The sequence below is a fragment of the Callithrix jacchus genome, chromosome 3 (genome assembly GCF_049354715.1).
Source record: "Callithrix jacchus isolate 240 chromosome 3, calJac240_pri, whole genome shotgun sequence".
Classification (NCBI taxonomy): Eukaryota; Metazoa; Chordata; class Mammalia; order Primates; family Cebidae; genus Callithrix; species Callithrix jacchus.
The window spans coordinates 117,744,888-117,770,479 of NC_133504.1; the positions used below are offsets into that span (position 1 = coordinate 117,744,888).

Below are 25,592 nucleotides of genomic sequence, written 5' to 3' on the forward strand. Positions count from 1 at the left end.
GAGCACACAAACAATGACAGATGTAAATGAGTAGCAGAAAATAGTTTCTGGAAGTTGAAGAGTAGAATGGATCAAGAAATGGAAAAGGCAACTACTTTTGAGGTGACACAATTAATTTCTTTCTTTTTAAATTTTTTTTTTATTTTTTGAGACAGGGTCTTGCTCTGTCACCCAGGCTGGTGTGGAGTAGCTTGTTTATAGGTCGCTGCAGGCCTCAAACTCCTGGACTCAAGTCATCCTCCTACCTCAGCCTCTCAAGTAGCTAGAACTACAAGTATGAGCCACCACATCAGTTAATTATATTATGTTTATTTATTTATTTATTTGTTTTTGTAGAGACAAGGTCTCACTATGTTGCTCGGGCTGGTCTAAAACTCCTAAGCTCAAGTGATCCTCCTACCTTGGCCTCCCTGGGATTTCAGTCATAAGCCACCATTCCCAGCCAATTTCTAACTTTCTAGTGAACATCTTCAACTATTCCCAAAGGTTCCTAAAACTTTGTATGTCCTAAATATTTCATTTACTTTTTGTTTTTTAACTTTTATTTTAAAATGAGGGGTACATGTGCAGATTTATTACATAGATTTGTGTCATGGGGCTTTGTTATACAGATTATTTCATCACCCAGGTATTAAACCTAGTACCCAATAGTTATTTTTCCTAATTCTCTCCTTCCCACTCCACTCTTCAATAGGCCCCTGTGTGCTGTTTCCCTCTATGTGTCCATGTGTTCTCATCATTTAGCTCCCACTCATAAGCGAGAACATGTAGTATTTGATTTTCTGTTTCTGCATTAATTTGCTAAAGATAATGACCTCCAGGTCCATCCATGTCCCTGCAATGGAGTTGACCTCATCCTTTTACATGACAGCATAGTGTTCTATGGTATATAGGTACCACATTGTGTTTATCCAGTCTATCATTGATGGACATTTGGGTTGACATTCCTGTCTTTACTATTGTGAATAGTGTTGCAATGAACAAATATGTGCTTTTGTTTTTATAATAGAACAATTTATATTTATAGCCCTTTGAGTATATACCCAGTAATGGGATTGCTTGATTGAATGGTAGTTCTGTCTTTGGGTCGTTGAGGAATTGCCACACAGTCTTTCACAATGGCTGAACTAATTTACACTCCCCCCAACAGTGTATAAGCATTCTTTTTCTCCACAACTTTGCCAGCATCTGTTATTTTTCAACTTTTTAGTAATAGCCATTCTGACTTGTGTGAGATGGTATCTCACTGTAGTTTTTTGATTTGCATTTCTCTAATGATCAGTGATGTTGAGATTTTTCATCATATGATTGTTGGCTGCATGTTTGTCTTCTTTTGAAAACTGTCTATAGTTTTGATGAAAGCCTGAGTCAAAGATTGGGTGTATTAATATATATTTTATTTGGAAGATTACTCTAAGAATCAGGGAAAAAAAGAGCATTCAGAGAATAAAACCAGAAACTGAAAAAAAAAAAACAAAGACAAAACAAGTATGAGGAGGGTACATTATTAAACTGGTTACCAGCATCAGCAAATGGGGCTCAGATCCACTGAGGACATATTAGGCAACCTGTAGAAATTGCCTAACAGCAGTATCCCAGCAGGATGGGAAAGTAGAAGCATTAATCCACTGATTCGTCTTTCTCCCACTTCCAGGCTGCATCTGTGTGTTGGTGTGGAGTACTTGTGCCTTAGGCGAAAGCCCTGAAGTAGAAAAACAATGGTGCAAACCTTCTCATTAAGATAGGATGCTAGCAATATGCATGGGACTGCTTGCCAGAGCAGTACTGAAATCACCTGGGCAAAGAAGAGATAGTGCAAAGCACCACAGTGTCTATTATATTTACTCAGATTGCTCCTCTCCATATATATTCACCTTTTTTCTGTGTGTTTTGTTGTTGTTGAGATGGAGTCTTGCTCTCTGTCACTCAGGCTGGAGTGCAGTGGTGCAATCTCAGCTCACTGCAAACTCTGCCTCCTGAGTTCAAGTGATTCTCCTGCCTCAGCCTCCCGGATAGCTGAGATTACAGGCATGCACCACCATATCTGGCTAATTTTTATATTTTTAGTAGAGACAGGGTTTCACCATCTTAGCCAAGCTGGTTTCAAAATCCTGGCCTCAAATGATCTGCTCACCTCAGCCTCCCAAAGTACAGGTATTACAGATGTGAGCCATCATGCCCGGGCTCACCTTTCTATTAATGCAATCATCATCTATCAAGTTGCCTAAGGCAGAATGCTTTGAGTTATTGTGTACAACCTCATCCCTCAATCCCTCACATCTATATCAATAAGTTTTGCTCTTTCTGATTTTTAAAATTGTAGTAAATAACATGCAACATAAAATTTCTCATCTATTTTTAAGTGTATAGCTTGGTAGTGTTAAGTACATTTCGATTGTTGTGAAGCAGTTATCCAGAACTTTTTCATCTTGCAAAACTGAAACTTTTTACTCATTAAGCAACTCCCATTCTCCCCTCTCCTCGTTTCTGGTAACCACCATTCTACTTTCTGTTTTTGTGAGTTTCACTATTTTAAATCGCCAAACGCAAGTAGAACCACTCGGTATTTGTCTTTCTGTGACTAGCTTATTGCATTTAGCCTAATGTCCTCAAGGTTCATCCATGTTGTGGATATGACAGAATTTCCTTTCTATTTAAAGTCCAATAATATTCTACTGTATGTTCATTTTGTATATCCATTCATCCATTGATTGACATTTGGATTGCTTCTACCTCTTTGCTATTGTGAATAGCACCACTGTAAGCATGATTTATTTTAACAGGTAGGTATGTTTTTTATATAGTGGTTACCATTCTGTATGCACAGTATAGTTCTTTTCTAATTTTAACATAGTGAACATCATCAAATTGAAAATGAATAACGGTAAAGTCCTGCATTTAGGCTAAAAAAATGTTGCTCAAACACAAAACAGATAAGAGAGAACTCAGTGTAGAGATGTTAAAACATTCACAACTACAATATAACACACATTTGCATACTATCAGTGTAAATCTCCATTGAGGTAATTCTTCTAAAAATCAGTTGCAAAATTGAAATACTTTAAGAAAGATATAGATAAATGTTTCCAAAGCAGAATAACATATCTTAAACCGAAACCAGAGAGTGACAATCAGCATGATATAAAGGATCTGGGAATGTTTTCTTTGTTTGAAAGATGTTTAGGCTAGAAAATAAAATATTTGTGGGGACCATACCTTTTCCTGCAGGTATAACCTTTTGATGTTTACTTAGATGTATTCCCACTTTCAATCCAAATACAAAAGTGTGTATTTTTAAAATAACAGAGGCCTTTTTGTCATAACTTTATTAAAGTTGAACAATTTTACTGAAGTTGAATAACTATTAAGATCTTTAGTTATTCATGTCTGAAAACCAGGAGTTTTACGGGTATAAGTTTGTCTGTGACTAGAAAATAAGCATACAATATCCAAACCAGAAGAAATTTTAGAAGCAAATATATTTTCAGGTACTTATGAAATAGCATAGATTATGCTTTATTTTTTTAATAATTTACATTTTTAGGTATTAGACAATTTAATTTTAAAAGAAATGCAAACTTATTCAAACAAAAGGGATGTATATTTTAAAGGCATGATGAACAGTAAAAATTGTGTACTATGTTCTTCCATATCTTTTCTATGTTATTATCCCCAAATATATATTTGGATAGTTAGTTCTAAGAATTCGGATTTTATAATACACATGGTTGTGCTTTCCTCACAGAAAAATATACTAAGAGCAAACTAGATCAATACATATGGATATAGTTCTCTTTCTTAAATATTTGCTTTATGTTTAATAGAGTTACAACAAATAAATATATATACATTTTATAATTATTCAAGTTGTTTCCAGTAATTTTTTTAACATTTGTTTACAATGCATTAATATACATTGGGACATTTAAATGTACCAGTAATTGTATTTATGTGACATAGATTCCTAAAACTGGAATAGCTGGGTTAAAGTTTATGTGTATTTTATACTACAATATGTATTGCCAGATTACTTTTCAGAAAGCTCTCCACAAACCCCTTGAGCAATGCATGAAACTCTTTTGACTCCTCACTTCTAAGGAAATATGGCTGTTCTAGATTTTACAATTTCACAAAAGTGTCTTCAATTATTTAATAAGCTTTGCAAGTGAGATTAGACTACGTTGTGTCACTTAGAACATAGAGCTAGTATAAAGGAAAGTAGCTTTTGGCTTAGTGTAATTTTTCTAGCATTAGAGCTACTCATTAGTGACATAGACTGCCTTATTAAGAAGTTAATTTACTATTTTGGAAGCTGTGCTTTGGCTATAACCTTTCTATTAATCATCTTCATATTCACACTGTAATTTGTTGTGTATATAGAACATTAATATGTTTTTATTTCTATTTATCTGTGTATCTCCACTAATCTGTTGTTTTATAGATATACATTTTACAAACAATTTTGTTTTAATTTATATTGATATAAATAAAAAATTTATATTAATATTCTCTCATTCTGTCTCTCTCTCTTTCACACACACACCTCCAGTCTTCTCCTTGGCACTTTGGAAAAACAGAATACTATGGAACACATTATTTATCTAGAAGTATGTAATATAGTTACCAATATCCTAATTAATTATCTTTTACAGATCATTTACCGACTTAATATTCATGTTAAAATGTAAATGTTTAATTCAAGCATATCTGTAAACATAATAGAGGGCTCTTTGTTTTCACTTATTTCTAAGACCCTAGCTAATGTCAGTGATGCTGGAACCAAACTTTTAGCCACTACATATTCCTTCCTCCCCCCATAACACATTCTGATATGACAATCAAAGGAGAAGACTCTAAAAACAAGACAATGGAGTAGTTTAAACTAATGGTTAGAATTTATTTTAATAGAGTCTGCAAGTATTAGCCAGGAAGAGAAGATATTAGAACAGTAAATGCCACAGACCCCAGAATTTGGTGGTAAAATATCTTGGCAACGATGAAGTAGTACACCATCTCAAGGACAGATGACTTGATATTTCCCAGATGTCACTGTTTAGTGTGTCACTGTCCAGCAGCAGCCACTGATTAGAAAAAGTCCTTTCTCCTCCTGAAGGAGCATGGCCAGCATTGAAGGCAGGCAGTAGGGGAGATGTTGGCAAGGTACTGGAGCAGGTGGCAGCAGCAGGTGTGATAGGCTAGAGATGACAAGGGCACAGAGTGTGCTGTTGGCAAGCTGTCGGTAACCAGAGTTCAGGAACTAGTGATAGCAGAGAAATTGCAGAGACAGTGGCATGGGATAAAGAAGCAGGGCAGAACAGACTGTCATAGCAGGCTGATAGGTACCCCCCAAACAAGCACAAACAGGGAACGTGATGAGAGTGGAAGTGGTGGCCTGCAGCCCCAAATTGGCTTGGGAGGATCACACCACGATGACAGGGAAGCCTGCAGTACTCCAGCAGACCCGAGAGTCACCCAGAGCTTACATGCCAGAAGGCAGGTGATACATTGCAGCCACCATGGAGAGTAGAAAACAAAGAGAAGTAAATCTTAGCAATATTTTATTTTTCATTTATTGTTGATGCTTTGTTCTTTTTCCACTCAGGGAACAATAATCCGAGAGGAGCACTTAGGCAACCGCAAATACTCTAAAAACCCAGAGTTCTTAGCCTAGAAATCAGAGACTGAACATCTTGTTAGAGCCCTAATTCTATAGCCATGTTAAGACCATATATCAAGATGGGTAATTACAGATGACTGTAAAGTACTTCTGTCATATGATCCAATTGAGCAAATATTTACTGATGCCAGGTTGCTGCATTAAAGTTCTAAAAAATAGCAAGTCACCAAGGACTCCTGAAATGCTGGATTTAGGTTCCGCCCTGACACTGTGTAACAGTACAATGTGCAGATTCAATGTGATGGTATTCCATCAATATTTTATTATGTTTGCCTTGACAAATTGCCTCACACAAGAAAGTAGTCCTCTAGGAGGATAGTATTCCAAAAGTGTCAGTCCTGCACAGGGAAGGATTGAAATACAGAGCAGAGTTTAATTTCAGTGCCTTATGATATGTTTTCTGAGACACTTAATAATTTTAAAAGTGATGTTTTTAAAATGTCAACTTGTAATGACAAAATTTTGCAATGTATTAAAAGTGTTTACTAAAATAATAGCACCCAGGTACAATTCTGGGTGCTACAGATATGATTAATAAATAATAATAACAACAAAACAACCATGACCCTTATGAACTGCAGTCCAATAGAGTGAGGCAAATGATAAATAAACCACTTAAAAAATAAAATATTTTAGCCTGGCATAGTGGCTCACATCTGTAATCTCAGCACTTTGAGAGGCCCAAGCGGGAGGATTGCTTGCATCCAGGAGTTCAAGACCAGCCTAGCAACGTGGCAAGATCCTATCTCTAGAAATAAAGGAAAAAAATTAGCCAGGTATAGTAGTACATGCCTGTAGTCTCAGCTACTTGAGAGGCTGAAGTGGAAGGACTGCTTGACACAGAAGGCTGAGGCTGCAGTAATCAGTGACTGTGCCCCTGAATTCAGCCTGGATGACAGAGCAAGAGCCTGTTTCAGAAGAGAAGAATAGTTTTTCATAGTAAGCAGGATGGCGATATCAGGTGGGAGGAGCAAGTGTTGTTAAATAACAACTGGTGGCCAAGGGAGGCATTTTTGACTAATCGCCATTGAACAGAGACATGGAAAGTGAGGAAGCAAGTTGCTCAGCTATGGAGAGAAAAACTGTTCTGGAAAAATAGTGCTTGATGTAGTCCAGGAAAGCAAGGAAGCCAGTGTGATTGACAAAGAGTGATAGAGAGTAAGACTGGTAGAAGAAGAGGTCCAAGGAAACAGTGATCATTATGATGTGTGAGCTTATAGATAATGGCGAGGATTGCAAATTTTAATCTGAAAGATAAGAGAAACCAATGAAGGGTTCTGAGCAAAATAACATGGTCATAATTCATTTTCAAAATGATCTCTTGGGAGTTGGGTAAAGGATAGACTGCAAGGGACACAAGGGTGAAAGCTGGAAGTTATATTAGGAGACTATTGAAATAATTCAGTCCTTTTAAATTTAGGGTTACTGCCATTTGATGTTAACTGGCTATTTTATCCAATCGTTGATGTAAATTCTTCTTTATGTTGATGCTCTTTACTTTTTGGTATATTTTTAGAAAGGCTCATACTGGTTGTTCCTTTCTATGTATAATGCTTCTTTCAGAAGTTCTTGTAAAGCAGGCCTGGTGGTAATAAAATCTCTGAGTACTTGCTTGTTCATAAAATATTTTATTTTTCCTTCAATTGTGAAGCTTAGTTTGGCAAGATATGAGATTCTAGGCTGAAAGTTCTGTTCTTTAAGTATGTTGAATAATGGCCCCTACTCTCTTCTGGCTTGTAGGGTTTCCACTGAGAGATCTGCTGTAAGTCTAATAGGCTTCCCTTTATGGGTGACCTGGCCTTTCTCTCTGGCTGCCCTTAGTATTTTCTCCTTCGTTTCGATCCTGGTGAATCTAACGATTATGTGCCTTGGGGTTGCTCTTCGTGAGGAATATCTTTGTGGTGTTCTCTGTATTACCTGGGGATTGAATAGTGTCCTGCTTTGCTAGATTGGGGAAATTTTCCTGGATAATATCCTGAAAAGTATTTTCCAGCTTGGATTCATTCTCTCCATCACATTCAGGTACACCAATCAAACGTAGATTGGGTCTTTTCACATAGTCCCATATTTCTTGGAGACTTTGCTCATTCCTTTTCATCCTTTTTTCTCTATTCTTGTCTTGTCATTTTATTTCATTAAGTTGGTCTTTGACCTCCGATATCCTTTCTTCTGCTTGATCCATTCTGCTATTTAAACTTGTGCATATTTCACTAAGTTCTCGTGTTGTATTTTTCAACTCCGTTAGTTCATTTATATTCCTCTCTATATTGTCTATTCTTTTCAGCATTTCGTCAAACCTTTTTTCAAAGTTCTTAGTTTCTTTACATTGGGTTAGAACAAGTTCTTTTAATTCCAAGAAGTTTCTTATCATCCACCTTCTGAAGCCTACTTCAGATAATGGAACACAGTCCCTTTCCATCAGGGCTTGTTCCGTTGCTGATGAGGAACTGCAATCCCCTGTAGAGGGAGAGGAGTTCTGATTTTGGGTATGCTTGGCCTTCTTAGGCTGTTTTTTTCCCTTTATTTTAAATTTATTCATCTGTCGTCTTTACAATTACTGCCTTTCTAATTAGGTTTCTGAGTGACGTCCAATTTATTGATTCCCAGTGCTGGGATTCAAGCAGCCCACTGCAACGGCCAAAACAGCAGCGACAAGACTGATGGTGCTCTTCTGCCCGGGAATCTCTGGTTTGGCTTCCTTCTTGAGTCCACACCAAGTGGCTCTGCCTTCCCAGAGCTCCAAACACCGGTCAGTAAGGGAACCAGTCCCGTTTACTCTGCATGAAGAGCTGCCGTGCCAAGGCGCCGGCAAAACCGCTGTGCCAGCCACAAGAGTCACGCTGGCGACCCGTGGGGCTCCTCCACTAGAAATCTGCTGGTCCGTGAGGGACGAAAATTCGTCTGAAAGTGTGGTGTCCTCTCGTTCTCTGAGCTTTCACTGGGAGCTACAATCCTGAGCCGTTAGTGATCAGCCATCTTGGATCCCTCAATCAAAAGATACAGCCAAAACCTAACGGTGTATCCAAAGATACACAAAGACTCAAAACAAAGGGTTGGAGAAAAATTTTCCAATCAAATGGAGAGCAAAAGTAAATAAATAAACAAAAAACAGGAGTTGCAATTCTCACATTTGATAAAATAGAATTCAAAGCAACAAAGATACAGAGGTAAAAGGATCAATGCAACAGTAAGAGATCTTAATACCCAGATACATAAGACCCATAACGAGATTTAGACTCAACGAGACAGAAAATTAATAAGGATATCCAGGACTTCAACTGAGATCCAGAACAAGTAAACTCAATAAATATTTATAGAGTTCTCCATTTTAAATACAGAAAATATTGACCGGCCATTATTAATACCCATGTTTAGAATGAAGCAATATTCCTCTCTCCCTCTTTTTCTTCCTCTTTCTTCCTCTCCTTTCTCCTTTTTTTACTTTTCAACACCCTAGTTCCTCATCTCTACTCAATACATTCCTCTGAACACCTGATTCCTTGTGATTCTCCCGTCCCACTGAAACCTTCAATCCATTAAAAAAAAAAAAAGAAATAATTCAGTCTTAAGATAATGCAGCTTTTACTGATGTATTTGCATTGGAGGGGATTGAAAGGTTGGATGTTGGATACATTTTGAAGATAGAGCAACAAGAGTTGCTGATAGATAGAAACTGTACAGTACAAAGGAAACAGAGGAAGATAGGAATGACACCAAGTTTTTTTAATTAAGCAGTTTTGCAGAATGGGTATGCCATTAACTTAGAAGGGAAAGACTACTGGAAGAATAGGTCTGGGGGATAAAATTCGGAGTTCTGTTTTGGCTATCTATTAGGTATACATGTGACAATGTTGAATAGGTATTGATTATAAAAGTCTGGAGTTAGAAATTGATCTTAGAAATACAAATTCAGAAGCCATCAGCAGATATATAAATTTTAAAGCCATGAGGCTAGATGATGTCATCGAGGAAACTGGTATAGTTAGAAAAGAGATCAAAGGATTTTAAAGTTAAGCCATGAATAAAATGAAAGCAAGACACTGAAAATCCCCAGCCAGTGAAGTAGGAGACAAACTGAGATAGGTGGCCAGCAACCAAGAGAAGAAATTCTTTCAAGAAGCAGGAAGTGATCAATCATGCTAAATGTTAATAGTTGTCAGATGAGAATAACTGACATTTGACAACATGATACACTATTATCGTGAGTGATGAGAGAGTTTGATTGAACTCTCTGAGCTCAAGAGAGAGAGCAGGAAGAAAATATTTGGTGATTTCTGGAGCAGAAAATTATCTCACTCATTCATGAATTTTGTTGTTTCTGGGGATCAGAGAAATGGAGAAGTATCTAGAAGGAAATGTGACAATGAGAAACATCTTATTAAAATATGAAATATCAACAGTATGTTTGTATGAAGGTAGAAATGATCAGATAAGAAGAAAACTTGGGGATGTAAAAGAGGGAGGGGAGCAGTGCTGGGAGGGGCAGGTTTCAGTACATTATCGCTAGACAGGGTTTCTTTCCCTTGGCACTACTGACTTCCTGGACCCTGGACCAGAAAATTCTTTGTTGTGGGGGCTCTTGTATGTGTTGCAGGGTGTTTAGCAGCATCTCTGCCCTCTACCTACTAGATGCCAGAATCACCTCCTCCCTCCCTCTCATTGAGTTGTAGCAACCAAAAATGTATCTAGACATCTTTCCCATGGGGGACAAAATCACTCCTGGTTGAGAAACAATTGCATACTACTTGCTCTTAGGTAGAAGTACAGAGAGTCTGTCTGTCATATCGGGAGGAAAAGCAGGAAAAATGGTCATGGATACTGGTAACCTTGAAGATGTAATAATGGGATTATATGATATTACTTCTGATTGTTTCTGTTTTGTTTGAGAATAAGAATGGAAAAAATGCATTGGAGATTGGAGAGGAGAAGAGCAGCATCTAGGAGAGTCCGAGGGTGAATAGTCTAGGGATTAGATTGCCAGAGAGCAAAAAGTAGTGGTAAAGTAAAAACCAGTCAGCATGCTTAAGGCATTATATCTATGGTTGTGGGTGGAGGGCAAGATCATCAGAGAAAAGCAGATTGAAAAAATGAGAGGCAATGGTATTGAAGGACATACAATATGGATATGGAAATGATTATGAAGAGAAAGAACAGAAATAATGAGGGAGCAAGAGAACCAGGAAATAATATTTATAAGAAATAAGAAGATCTGAGCATCTGTAGATGTCCCCAACAAGTAGGACAGAAAGTGGTGTAATCTGATGGCAACAGGTCTAAAGCCAGGGGTTTTAGAAAGAAGTGAGGGACAGTGGTCTGGAAGAGTACTTGCCCCACTTCTGGCCTAAATTGCATAGGGAGCATGAGAGAAATAGCTGTGACGCGAGAGGGTTGTAGGGGAAGCAGGATCATTGAGGGAGAGCAAAGATTAAGTTAGGACAAGACAATAAAGGGGCATTTTTAAATGCCATTGAAGATATAATAGATTTTTCTCATGAGGAAACATGAGTCCAGGTGGCACCATGGAAAATGAGAGGAAAGAAAGGGGGGGAAAAGGTTAGATGAGAAATTGCTCAGAATCATATGAAGATAATAGACTTATGATGATTTAGTAAACTGGAATGTAGGGCATGATGGGATGAGTACTAATTGTTTCCTGAAACAGTGTCTTTACAATATTTTGCTTTAAGCAGTAGATTTTATGTGGCTTCCGGTACACACTTTCACCAAGCAATATTTAAGCTAGGTGTGTGTCATACATTTGACATACTTTGTTTTCTTTTTTCATCTAAACTACTCTCTTTAAAATGTAAGTTACTGATTTGATTTCACAACTCACTAATAGACCATGATTAGCAGGTTGACAAATATAATTTTAAACAGATTATGCACAGATGAAATTGTGAATGGTTGAGGAAATATGCTTTTTCTTTAAACACTTTTCAGTGGTGGAGAACTAAGTACTACTCTGTTGTTAAGAAACATGGATTTCCAAATCTATGGATATGAGCAATGTAATTTTTAAAACGTTACAATTGAGTAAACCTGGAGGAAGGGATGGAAAGCTCAAGAATGACTCCTTAATACAATTTTTGCTAATCCATTATAGTGAAGAATCAGAGAAGTAAACTCAGTTGTTCACTGTCCTCTAATTCTTCATTATGTCAAATTGGCAAAATATCAATGAGTCACTGTTGTGTTTTCCATCCTGCCCTTTAGGTTTGGAGCAAGCTTAGGGTAATTTAGTGGGCCTCAATTATTAGCCATTTGTTAATATTGATTGCCATTGGAATGATCATTGTTGCCCTAAACTACTCCTTAATGATTATTAAGGCTCAGCTATATGTGTGTTGTATTTGCAGTATGAATCTGCCAGACACTTTTCTCTAAGTCTTTTTCTTCTCTGACAAAGCTACCAGAGTTTTACAGCCCCAAGTTATTTCTTTCCTCATATATTTGCCTCCTGAACAAATGCTCCTACAATGTTTGAGGTTCTTTCAGTTTGTGGGTGGAAGTTAGTTTGTGAGTGTTCTTTTAGTTTCTGCTGTTGAGTCTGTAAGATACCCTGTTGATGTATGTGAATCCCCTTGTCCCTTTGAATTCATCCACAAAGCCCCTAACTTCTCCTAAGTATTAGGGTTTTTACTACAAATCCCAAAAATATTGTATGCTGCACTCGTCTCTACATAATCATATGGTCTCTCTGACTCAACAAACTGTAGGGCCAGCCACTTGCTTGGATGGATATCATGGAAGGAGGAAATACAGGGCTAAAAGAATTTAAATGAATAGCTCAAACCCTCATTCAGCTATATGAACAAGCTATTTGTGAGTGTTTCTAATAGTGAGACATTTCTAACAAGGACCATGTTTGGAAAATTGTAAATACACTTTTCTTTTTTCTTTCTGTGAGCCCTTCATCAAGCTTGTATCCAACTGCCTGGGAATGTGAAGAAATGGTAAGGATTTATAAAAAGCATGAGAGAAAGAATGAAGTAATATAGCCATCCCCCACCTTGTCCATAATTTTGCTTTCCCCAGTTTCAGTTATTCATGGTCAGTCCTGGTCCAAAAATAGTAAATGAAAAATTCCAGAATAAGAAACTCATGAGTTTTAAATTGTATGTCTCTTCAAGTAGTGTGATGAATCCCATGCCATCCTGCTGCATCCTGCCCGGGACATGAATCATCCTTTTGTCCAGCATCCACTTTGTACATGCTACCTGTCCTTAGTCACTTAGTGCTTGTGTTTGAGTAACACTTATTTTATTTATTGATGGCACCAATGCACAAGAGTAGTGATGCTGGCAATTCAAATACGTCAAGAAGAAGCCAAGTACATGCCAAAGAGAAGTTGTTAATCTCTAACCGTGCTTCATTTATAAATTGTTTGTATTGGAAAAAATAACATAGTATATATGGAATTAAGCATTATTGGTAGTGTCAGGCATCCACTGGGGATCTTGGAACATATTGCCCGTGGATAAATAGGGACCACTGTACTTGGCTTCTAATACGCAAAATGGGATTAGGCAGCAGAACTAAATAACCAGGTTATTGTCCTGATAAACTAGGGCATCTCATCCTCAGCATGGCTAACATTTAGAAATGAATGTTTCTTTGTTGTGGGGTCCATAGTGTGCATTGCAGAATGTTTAGCAGCATCTCTGGCTTCTGCCTAGGTGCGCTGCACCCTAAGTTGTGACTACCAAACATGTTTCCAGAAACTGTCTTATGTGAACGAAATTACCCCTAGTTAAAAACTACTGTGATAGAAGGTTTGACAAGTTTCTTTAAGTTATATTTAAGATTTGAGGCCAGATCTGAAAGACTTTATGATAGACTCTCCCATAGGATGGAGAAAACACTCCTTTCCCCTAGAGTAGCTAAGCCATAGAAAAAGGATATAATCTAAAGACAGGGAAACATGTACCACTAGGAAAAATTCTCCCCCATTTTAATATTCTTTTACTTTTGGTCCTATTACTATGCTCTGTTAATACGTTTAATTATTTAATTGCTACTCCATTTAATAACACTTCAGCTACTTGAAGACATGTCCTTCAAGTTCTTCTTCTTTTTGAATTAATCATTTTCAATGACATACTAGTGAATTTTTCTTGTGAATAATTTTCATGGGAGCCCAGGAGAAAATGTATAAGTTATCTTTATTTCCAGTCTCCAGCCTAAGCCCCAATATGAACAGTCAGTGTGACCCTTAGTGAGTTTAATATCTGATGTTTCCTCTTTTTGACAATAATTGTATCTTTTAGCCTTTATTCTTAAGCTGTAACATTAAGACTACCACATGGAAGAATAACTGAAGAATGATCAAAATAATTTCAGTAGCAGTTATGAGAAATTAACAAAGGGGCAAAAATAGAATGTGCTGGAAATAGAGATAACAGTCACAGAGAGGGAGGTAGGGGTTTGGAGGTAGAAAAAGGTGGGGTTGACAGGGTGGAGAAACGTGTAGGAAAGAAGCAACAACAGGAAAGTAGCCAAATAGTATAGGCTATGAATATGCTTTCTGCCTCTTCTTTTTAAGAACTGATGATTCCCAGTCAGCTATATAAACCGGAAGGAGCAGGGAGGGAGCGGGTATGGAAGGACCTGAGAATAGAGAAACTGAACACCTGAGAGGAAAAGGAAGGAAAGTGAAACCACAAAGAGAGGAAGGATGGGTGTTCAAAAGTATTCCAGCTATTGGTGTCTCACAGCTAAAGTTATGGAAAGTTAGCAGAAGGAAAAGAAATCTAAATTTAAAATAGAAATTGGTCATCAGAATAAAATTTAAAGAAGGCAGCAAACAGAGACTTTGTTAAAATTTACCTAAGAATAGACAGCTGAGGCTCTAACAAATTATTTAAGTATAAAGATATCAAGAATCAGTATATGTAATTTAAATTTTGAAGGAAGGTAATATATAAAATATTTTCAAGAAAATTGGGGCTGACTGTACAGCTGGAATTACATCTGAAATTTAGGATGCCAAGGCAGGATCCTAAAACTTTAGGATGCTGAGGCAGGATGATTTCTTGAGTCCAGGAGTTTGAGACCAGCCTGGGCAAGACAGAGAGACCATGTTTCAACAAAAAGTGAAAGATAGTTGAACATGATGGTATGTGCCTGTGGTCCCAGATACTTGGAAGGCTGAAGCAGGAGGATTGCTTGAGCCCAGGAGGTCAAAGCTGCAATGACCCACTGCATCACTCCAGCCTGTCTCCAAAAAAAAAAAAAAAAAAAAAAAAAGAAGAAGAAGAAGAAGAAAAGAAAAAAAGTGGGGCTTGGGTTTGGTTTTATGATAGTTTTGGAGCTGTGTTTTATAACATCAAAACGCTAAGTCTGCTTAGCACCAGAAGCCTCTACAAAAGGGCTGGACCTAATTACCCAGCCACCTCTTTTCCTATGCTCTACATTAACTTAGTACATAACACAGGGCAAATTAAAAATATATTGTAATAAAGAATCATTTATTTTAAAGTTATTTAATTGTGATTACAGATTGTGGTTAGCTGCAGTCTGCCACAAACTCAACTGGCTGTGATGACTCCAGAATGACTATTTTATTTCTTTACCATGAAGGCTTGATAGCCCCTTTTAGAGGCTTTTAGAAATGAGACTAATGTATAATTTCCAAAGAAGTTCTAATGAAAGTTTAAACCTTAAGATGGATGAAATAAACATGTTAATATGCTATTTAATGTATTATTTATTAATTGTAAGACTAACAAATATTTGTAGATCAGTCCCAGGGTTGCCATGAAGATCAAATTTTAAAATGTATGTGAAATGTTTTGGTAACCATAAAACACTAAAGAAATTTAAACTCTATTATTATTCATATTTCTCCTGAAATTAGTCATTGTAGATGTTCATTACTGATACTTCAACTAAACAAGATGTTAAATTGTAAAATACATCTGAAGAAAGACAATTCAGTTCCTGCATATTTAGGGAGAAACATGAAGTTTCAAACACTATGAAAGCACTGTAAAAGGAAAAGCAAAAAAAAATGTTTATCAAAGTTTCAAGAGGCAAAACATTTACTACTGTTACTTTTATAAGGAGACAGTCACCCTCCCAACATGAAAATGTATTATGTTTAACTTGGGGAAAAAAATTGTGCAGAAATAGCTTGCATTTGTAGGACATATTTCAGAAAGAAGAATAAAAAATAGTCAAGCAGTAGTTTTGTTATAATGTAGAACGTTAATAAATACCTTTGAAAAGATTGGAAAGTTTGATAAACTACTTCAGATTTTTCATATGACTGGTAAATAACAGCGCTAAAGAGAAATTAAGTTAAAACACAAACATATAAAATAAAAGATCAGTAAGTAGAGGAAACTGACAGTAGAAAGTTAGTGTCAGGTGTGAAGGAAGAATTTCTAGATAGAAACTTCTTGAAAGAATAAGGGAAGAAGAGAAGAGGTGGCCCGGCGCGGTGGCTCATGCCTATAATCCCAGCACTTTGGGAGGCCGAGGCGGGCAGATCACAAGGTCAAGAAATTGAGACAATCCTGGCCAACATGGTGAAACCCCAACTCTACTAAAAATACAAAAATGAGCTGGGTGTGGTGGCGCATGGCTGTAGTCCCAGCTGCCCGAGAGGCTGAGGCAGGAGACTTGCTTGAACCAGGAAGTCGGGGTTGCAGTGAGCCGAGATCACCTGCCACTGCACTACAGCCTGGCGACAGAACGAGACTCTGTCTAAAAAAACGAAAAATAACGAGGAAGAGAAGAGGTAACACAAACCAAAACAGGTTTGTCCCTCTGCATAGGCGAGCCAAGTATTGGCCTGATTCTTTGATTTCAAGGACCTTTGAAGTAGGTTCAGTTTCATGAGCATGCAATCTGTGCAGTGTCACAGGGTCCTACACTCAGAAAGACCTCATGTTAGGTTTAAAGCTCTGCCATTGCCATCTTGAAATTTTAAATAAATTTATCCCTAAATTATGTTTTGCAAATGAAATCTAATGGGACAATGGAGCTTATGAGTGTGCACAGGAGATAGATGCCTCAATACGAGTGTCCACCACTGTTCCTTGCTGCCACATTTATATATAGCATTTGTGATGCCCCTTGAGCATAGACTTCCAGTGGACTCATAGGGTGTAGTAGTTCATTGAGACATAAAGCCAGTATGAGGTCAGTTTGTTACAACTAAGATTGACTAACAGTGGGGTGGGGACTTAGGGGAGACTTGCTCAGGTCCCTGGGAGGCCACCCTTTGAGTTTCAACTAGAACTTCTCTGGAATGCAGAAAGAAGGCAATGGTGCTGAGCTGCTTTTTCATATTAGCCAACCACTTATGCTGAAAATACGAACAGAAGAAAAGGGAAAGACAGGACAGTCCACAATGCCTTTGGCTTTCCTTCCTTACTTATCAGTAAGTCAAAAGTAGAATGTATTGGTAGAATGTGTATCCTTCAAGAAAGGAAATATAAAAACATGCTAGCTTTGTGTAGATTCCTACTGTTCTGGTAACAACAGAATATGTAAAAGATACAAAATAGAATTGTTTAATTTTGGTGATGCTGCATACAGGTTAAATTGTCTTATATTTACATCTAAAACTGGCATGGCACACTATGAAGTCAAGGAGTAAAATTTGTGCTAATGATTTCAAATTTAAAGGATTTTCTACTTGGAACAAAATTAAATGCTAATAAAAACAGTATAAGTTGAAAAAGAAGGAGAAATAGAAGAAAAACCTTTATATTTGAATACCTTTAATGGTACTATTTTTCTTTCTTTTTTTTTTTTAATTTTTTTGGATTTTAGGTTTTGGGGTACATGAGCAGAGCATGCAAGACAGTTGTGTAGGTACACACAGGGCAGTGTGCTTTGCTTCCCTTCTCCCATTCACCCACATTTGGCATTTCTCCCCAGGCTATCCCTCCCCACCTCCCCCTCCCACTGGCCCTCCCCTTTTCCCCCCAATAGACCCCAGTGTTTAGTACTCCCCTTTCTGTGTCCATGTGTTCTCATTTTTCATCACCCGCCTATGAGTGAGAATATGCGGTGTTTCATTTTCTGTTCTTGTGTCAGTTTGCTGAGGATGATGTTCTCCAGATTCATCCATGTCCCTACAAATGACACAAACTCAACATTTCTGATTGCTGCATAATATTCCATGGTGTATATGTGCCACATTTTCCCAATCCAGTCTATCATCAATGGGCATTTGGGTTGGTTCCAGGTCTTTGCTATTGTAAACAGTGCTGCAATGAACATTCGTGTACATGTGTCCTTATAGTAGAACGATTTATAGTCTTTTGGATATATACCCAGTAATGGGATTGCTGGGTCAAATGGAATTTCTATTTCTAAGGCCTTGAGGAATCGCCACACTGTCTTCCACAATGGTTGAACTAATTTACACTCCCACACAGTGTAAAAGTGTTCCTTTTTCTCCACATCCTCTCCAGCATCTGTTGTCTCCAGATTTTTTAATGATCGCCATTCTAACTGGCGTGAGATGGTATCTCAATGTGGTTTTGATTTGCATCTCTCTGATGACCAGTGACGATGAGCATTTTTTCATATGATTGTTGGCCTCATATATGTCTTCTTTTGTAAAGTGTCTGTTCATATCCTTTGCCCACTTTTGAATGGGCTTGTTTGTTTTTTCCCTGTAAATCTGTTTGAGTTCTTTGTAAATTCTGGATATCAGCCCTTTGTCAGATGGGTAAACTGCAAAAAATTTTTCCCATTCTGTTGGTTGCTGATCCACTCTAGTGACTGCTTCTTTTGCCGTGCAGAAGCTGTGGAGTTTCATTAGGTCCCATTTGTCTATTTTGGCTTTTGTTGCCAATGCTTTTGGTGTTTTGTTCATGAAGTCCTTGCCTACTCCTATGTCCTGGATAGTTTGGCCTAGATTTCCTTCTAGGGTTTTATCGTGCCAGGTCTTATGTTTAAGTCTTTAATCCATCTGGAGTTAATTCTAGTGTAAGGTGTCAGGAAGGGGTCCAGTTTCTGCTTTCTGCACATGGCTAGCCAGTTTTCCCAACACCATTTGTTAAACAGGGAATCCTTTCTCCATTGCTTGTTTTTCTCAGGTTTATCAAAGATTATATAGTTATAGATATGTTGTGTTGCCTCTGGTGCCTCTGTTCTGTTCCATTGATCTATATCTCTGTTTTGGTACCAGTACCATGCTGTTTTGATTACTGTAGCCTTGTAGTAGAGTTTGAAATCCGGTAGTGTGATGCCCCCCACTGTGTTCTTTTTGCTTAGAATTGACTTGGCTATGCGGGCTCTCTTTTGGTTCCATATGAAGTTCATGGTGGTTTTTTCCAGTTCTGTGAAGAAAGTCAATAGTAGCTTGATGCGGATAGCGTTGATTCTGTAAATTACTTTGGGCAGTATAGCCATTTTTACGATATTAATTCTTCCTAACCATGAACATGGAATGTTTCTCCATCTGTTTGTGTCCTCTCTGATTTTGTTGAGCAGTGGTTTGTAGTTCTCCTTGAAGAGGTCCCTTACGTTCCTTGTGAGTTGTATTCCAAGGTATTTTATTCTTTTTGTAGCAATTGTGAATGGCAGTTCGTTCTTGATTTGGCTTTCTTTAAGTCTGTTATTGGTGTAGACGAATGCTTGTGATTTTTGCACATTGATTTTATATCCTGAGACTTTGCTGAAGTTGCTTATCAGTTTCAGGAGTTTTTGGGCTGAGGCGATGGGGTCTTGTAGGTATACTATCATGTCGTCTGCAAATAAAGACAATTTGGCTTCCACTTTTCCTATTTGAATACCCTTTATTTCTTTTTCTTGCCTGATTGCTCTGGCTAGAACTTCCAGTACTATATTGAATAGGAGTGGTGAAAGAGGGCATCCTTGTCTAGTGCCAGATTTCAAAGGGAATGCTTCCAGTTTTTGCCCATTCAGTATGATATTGGCTGTTGGTTTGTCATAAATAGCTTTTATTACTTTGAGATACGTTCCATCGATACCGAGTTTATTGAGGGTTTTTAGCATAAAGGGCTGTTGAATTTTGTCAAATGCCTTCTCTGCGTCAATTGAGATAATCATGTGGTTTTTGTTTTTGGTTCTGTTTATGTGGTGAATTACGTTGATAGACTTGCGTATGTTGAACCAGCCTTGCATCCCCGGGATGAATCCTACTTGATCATGATGAATAAGTTTTTTGATTTGCTGTTGCAATCGGCTTGCCAATATTTTATTGAAGATTTTTGCATCTATGTTCATCATGGATATTGGCCTGAAGTTTTCTTTTCTTGTTGGGTCTCTGCCGGGTTTTGGTATCAGAATGATGTTGGTCTCGTAAAATGATTTGGGAAGGATTCCCTCTTTTTGGATTGTTTGGAATAGTTTTAGAAGGAATGGTACAAGCTCCTCTTTGTGTGTCTGGTAGAATTCAGCTGTGAACCTGTCCAGACATGGGCTTTTTTTGTGTGGTAGGCTCTTAATTGCTGCCTCGACTTCTGACCTTGTTATTAGTCTATTCATAGTTTCAGCTTCCTCCTGGTTTAGGCTTGGGAGGACACAGGAATCCAGGAATTTATTCATTTCTTCCAAGTTTACTAGTTTATGTGCATAGAGTTGTTTGTAATATTCTCTGATGATGGTTTGAATTTCTGTGGAATTTGTGGTGATTTCCCCTTTATCATTTTTTATTGCATCTATTTGGTTGTTCTCTCTTTTCTTTTTAATCAATCTGGCTAGTGGTCTGTCTATTTTGTTGATCTTTTCAAAAAATCAGCCCTTGGATTTATTGATTTTTTGAAGGGTTTTTCGTGTCTCAATCTCCTTCAGCTCAGCTCTGATCTTAGTTATTTCTTGTCTTCTGCTGGGTTTTGAGTTTTTTTGATCTTGCTCCTCTAGCTCTTTCAATTTTGACGATAGGGTGTCAATTTTGGATCTCTCCATTCTCCTCATATGGGCACTTATTGCTATATACTTTCCTCTAGAGACTGCTTTAAATGTGTCCCAGAGGTTCTGGCATGTTGTGTCTTCATTCTCATTGGTTTCGAAGAACTTCTTTATTTCTGTCTTCATTTCATTGTTTATCCAGTCAACATTCAAGAGCCAGTTGTTCAGTTTCCATGAAGCTGTGCGGTTCTGGGTTGGTTTCTGTATTCTGAGTTCTAACTTGATTGCACTATGGTCTGAGAGGCTGTTTGTTATGATTTCAGTTGTTTTGCATTTGTTGAGCAGTGCTTTACTTCCAATTATGTGGTCAATTTTAGAGTAGGTGTGATGTGGTGCTGAGAAGAATGTGTATTCTGTGGATTTGAGGTGGAGAGTTCTATAAATGTCTATCAGGTTTGCTTGCTCCAGGTCTGAGTTCAAGCCCTGGATATCCTTGTTGATTTTCTGTCTGGTTGATCTGTCTAATATTGACAGTGGAGTGTTAAAGTCTCCCACTATTATTGTGTGGGAGTCTAAGTCTCTTTGTAAGTCATTAAGAACTTGCCTTATGTATCTGGGTGCTCCTGCATTGGGTCCATATATGTTCAGGATCGTTAGCTCTTCTTGTTGTATTGATCCTTTTATAATTATGTAATGGCCTTCTTTGTCTCTTTTGATTTTTGTTGCTTTAAAGTCTATTTTATCAGAGATGAGAATTGCAACTCCTGCTTTTTTTTTTTTTGCTCTCCATTTGCTTGGTAAATCTTCCTCCATCCCTTTATTTTGAGCCTTTGTGTATCCTTGCATGTGAGATGGGTTTCCTGGATACAGCACACTGATGGGTTTTGGCTTTTTATCCAATTTGCCAGTCTGTGTCTTTTGATTGGTGCATTTAGTCCATTTACATTTAGGGTTAATATTGTTATGTGTGAATTTGATACTGCCATTTTGATGCTAAGTGGCTGTTTTGCCTGTTAGTTGTTGTAGATTCTTCATTATGTTGATGCTCTTTAGCATTTAGTGTGATTTTGGAATGGCTGGTACTGGTTGTTCCTTTCTATGTGTAGTGTCTCTTTTAGGAGCTCTTGTAAAGCAGGCCTGGTGGTGACAAAATCTCTGAGTACTTGCTTGTTCGCAAAGGATTTTATTTTTCCTTCACTTCTGAAGCTCAGTTTGGCTGGATATGAAATTCTGGGTTGAAAGTTCTTTTCTTTAAGAATGTTGAATATTGGCCCCCACTCTCTTCTGGCTTGTAGTGTTTCTGCCGAGAGATCTGCTGTGAGTCTGATGGGCTTCCCTTTGTGAGTGCCCCGACCTTTCTCTCTGGCTGCCCTTAGTATTTCCTCCTTTATTTCAACCTTGTTGAATCTGACAATTATGTGCCTTGGGGTTGCTCTTCTTGCAGAATATCTTTGTGGTGTTCTCTGTATTTCCTGCATTTGAGTGTTGGACTGTCTTGCTAGGTGGGGGAAATTTTCCTGGATGATGTCCTGAAGAGTATTTTCCAGCTTGGATTCATTCTCTTTGTCCCCTTCTGGTACACCTATCAAACGTAGATTAGGTCTTTTCACATAGTCCCACATTTCTTGGAGACTTTGTTCATTCCTTTTTGCACTTTTTTCTGTGGTCTTGGTTTCTCGTTATATTTCATTGAGTTGGTCTTCGACTTCAGATTTTCTTTCTTCTGCTTGGTCAATTCGGCTATTGAAACTTGTGCATGCTTCATGAAGTTCTTGTATTGTGTTTTTCAGCTCCTTTAATTCATTCATATTCCTCTCTAAGTTATCCTTTCTTGTTATAATTTCCTCAAATCTTTTTTCATATCTTTTTTCAAGTTCCTTAGTTTCTTTGCATTGATTTAATACATGTTCTTTTAGCTCACAAAGGTTTCTCATTATCCACCTTCTGAAGTCTAATTCCGTCATTTCGTCACAGTCATTCTCCGTCCAGCTTTGTTCCCTTGCTGGTGAGGAGTTTTGGTTCTTTCTAGGAGGCGAGGTGTTCTGGTTTCGGGTGTTTTCCTCCTTTTTGCACTGGTTTCTTCCCATCTTTGTGGATTTATCTGCTTGTCATCTGCGTAGTTGCTGACTTTTCGATTGGGTCTCTGAGTGGACACCCAGATTGTTGATGATGAAGTATTTCTGTTTCTGTTTTTCTTCTACCAGTCTAGCCCCTTCGCTGTATGACTGCTGAGGTCCACTCCAGGCCCAGCTGTGACACAGTGAGGGATGCTACCAGTTTCTTTTTCTGCTATCTTTGCCCCAGGATGATGCCTGCCAAATTTCAGTCTTTTGGATATAGAGAGGTCAGGGAGCTGTGAGGAGACAGTCTGTACTTTATAGGAGCTCAATTGCTGAGCTGTGAGCTCTGTTGTTCATTCAGGGCTGTTAGGCTGCTATGTTTGATTCTGCTGCACCAGAGCTCATTAAAAAACCCTTTTTTTCTCAAATGTTCTGTGTTGGGGGGTTCGGGCTTTGTGTTTGGATGTCCGTTGAGGTGTCCTGCTCAGCTAGGAGGCGAATAGCCACTGTTTGCCTGCCGAGGCTCCGCCCTGCTGTTGTGTGGTTGGCCCTGTTGCTGCAGGCTCTGCTGTTTTGCTGTTGTCTCCACCACCGGCTATGTCCTGTGGCGGAGTCCTTCTGTTGTAGCGGGTTGCCTAGGAAACAGCAGGCTGCGTCAGCAGTGGGCGTGTATCTCTGTATGGACGGGTTGCCTCGGCAACGGCTGGCTGCGTCAGCAGTGGGCGTGTATCTCAGTTGGGGCGGGTTGCCTCGGTAATGGTGGATGCCCCTCCCTTGCAGAGCGTCTCAGACTGTCTGCACGGGGTGCGTTTGAAATCTCGGTTTTGTTTGTCCCACTGGTCTACCCCAAACGCTCTGTCCCTGCAATCCCCTGGGCTGGCCCACTGTCCAAGTCTCGTTCAGTCTCAAGTCCAGCCCTCTAAAGTCTCAGGTTGCAGGTTCAACAGGGCACCCAGACAAGCGCGCCCTGTGGGGAGCGCTGGGTAGAGCCGGCTGCCTCCACCCCGGCTGCCGGCTTCGCAAGGCAGAGGTACTGCCTGGCATCCCGCATCTCCTTTATACTTGGGAATTTTCCCATTCTGTGGGCAACAAAGATCAGTCTGGAAATGCAGCTCCGACTCACCTCTCCGCGGATTCAACGACAGCTCCAATCCTGGGTTGTTCTCACAGCGCCATCTTGAGTCCTCTATTTTTCTTTTCTTTTTTTTTTTTTTTGAAAAAGATATCTCACACTTTTATTTTGTGCTGGGCCCTGAAAATTATGTAGCCAGACCAGTCTGAGATGTCTGCACCATTTCCCAGCTGTAACCCAAAATACCTTTTCACTTACTGGGACCCAAATTCTGTTAAGATAACACAAAGCTTATTATTCAACAATTACCAAGAAGCTTAAAATGCTAAAAGAGATGTAATACAAATAGCAGTGGACCTGATTTTTAAAAGAGTGATTAAAATCTGGCACTGTCACCATGTGTATTTGAGAAAATTGTGTACATTTTTTTATCCCTTCATTGCCTTAACTGTAAAATGGGCTAGATTATCTATCTGTAAGTCGTCTTCAAACTCAATGGAATCTGAAACTAAATCTGTATTAAGCACATATAAATGGCTAAAGTATAGAACTCTTTACAGATTTTGAGATTATTAGAGAAAAAGATTCTCGATATATGAAAGGAAAAGAATTGGAGCTGCAGGAGATGAATTGTTTCACTTTTTCACAAGACCAGTTCCACAATTAAAATCCTTAAGTAAAAGTTTAAAAAAGAAGTAAACAGAGGATAGAAAACACTACTGTGAACTGGCTTTGTCCTCCGCCTTTCTCTTCCTTTGCTGATGCCTGCTGGCTCTCATCAGCCTCCAGCCAGCCTCTCCTTAACACCAAACACCATGCCTTCCAGTTGCAGAGTTCTGATGGAGAGATATTTGAAGTTGTGGAAATTACCAAACAATCTGTGACTATCAAGGCCATGTTAGAAGATTTGGGAATGAAGATGATGACCCAGTTCCTCTACCAAATGTTAATGCAGCAATATTACTAAAAAGGTCATTTAGTGGTGCACCCACCACAAAGATGACCCTCCTCCTCTTGAGTATGATGAAAACAAAGAAAAGCAAACAGAAGATATGTCTGTTTGGGACCAAGAATTCCTGAAATTTGACAAAGGAACAATTTTTGAACTCATTCTGGCTGCAAACTACTTAGACCTCAAAGGTTTGCTTAATGTTACATGCAAGACTGTTGCCAATATAATCAAGGGGAAAACTCCTGAGGAGATTCACAAGACCTTCAATATCGAAAATGACTTTACTGAAGAGGAGGAAACCCAGTTACACAAAGAGAACCAGTGGTGTGAAGAGAAGTGAAATGTTGTGCCTGACACTGTAACACTGTCAGGATATTTCCAAATACTCGTTACACTGCTATGCTTATAATTGTTAATATTAGACAAACAGCAGCAAGTCAATTGTATTAGCAGAATATTGTCCTCAATGCATGTGTAGTTTGAGTACGGATTCCAAATCTATGGCTGAGTTTCTTCTAGTATGTTCGAAAATTTCTTTTTTCTTCTCTCTGAATAAAACTGAACTGTGGGTTCTCTGTAAGTGGCATTTTGGGCTTTCCCTCTGTTTTGTAAAGCAATGTGTACTTAGTTCATTGTCCAGTTAACCTTAGTGACCTTTTAAAAGTTGGCATTGTAAATAAAACAACTCGCAAAAAAGTTTTTTGGAAATAAATAAAAGAAAAAAGGAAAACACTACTGTGTACAAAACATCTGTTAAGTGCTGGACATTGTTCATGTTATTCCTCTAATTTCTCACAATCAGTTTATGAGATATATGTAAAAATCATCATTTTAAGAACAAGAAAAATAAAGCTTACAGATAAAGTAAATTTCCTGAAGCCACATTGTTAATAAAGTGGTAGGATTTTGAATATCAGCTCGGATGGCAGCAAAGATGATACTCTTTCCACTACAACAGAGAAAAAAATGATTTTTAGAGAAACTTAATGAAAG

At 38.3% G+C, this 25,592-nt stretch overlaps 1 pseudogene; it reads left to right on the forward strand.

Annotated features, from left to right (window-relative positions):
- The first annotated feature begins 5,372 nt into the window (after window positions 1–5,372).
- Window positions 5,373–24,960, forward strand: LOC100404246 (S-phase kinase-associated protein 1 pseudogene; annotated as a pseudogene).
- The last annotated feature ends 632 nt before the right edge of the window (window positions 24,961–25,592 follow it).